This window comes from Penaeus monodon, chromosome 22, assembly GCF_015228065.2.
Source record: "Penaeus monodon isolate SGIC_2016 chromosome 22, NSTDA_Pmon_1, whole genome shotgun sequence".
Lineage (NCBI taxonomy): Eukaryota > Metazoa > Arthropoda > Malacostraca > Decapoda > Penaeidae > Penaeus > Penaeus monodon.
In genome coordinates this window covers 34,687,093-34,687,428 of record NC_051407.1, presented here as the reverse complement: position 1 = coordinate 34,687,428, position 336 = coordinate 34,687,093, and positions in this window count along the sequence as shown.

The window sequence follows — 336 nt, the reverse complement described above, 5'->3', positions numbered from 1 at the left end:
GTTACATGCATGTTTAACCGTTTACTGTGTCACCTTTACGCTTTCAACATCGTCGATCGTGTGAAATATATCGTGTTTACGTGGATTTTTCTTTTATTGAATACTTGTACCTAATTTTTGCGAATTGTTTCGTAAATTTTATCATTAATACTAGTCGTTCACTATATATACTAAAACTAAATCTCTAGTTCACGTGTAAACGCAGTTATCGGGTTTGCTGTCATTTCAAACTACGTCAGATTCAATAACCCTCTCGCTCTCGTTTCACGCTCACCCATGAATGTCAAAATTTTCTAGGAACTATACTAGTCAATTTACTCGCACTGGATTGCTGTT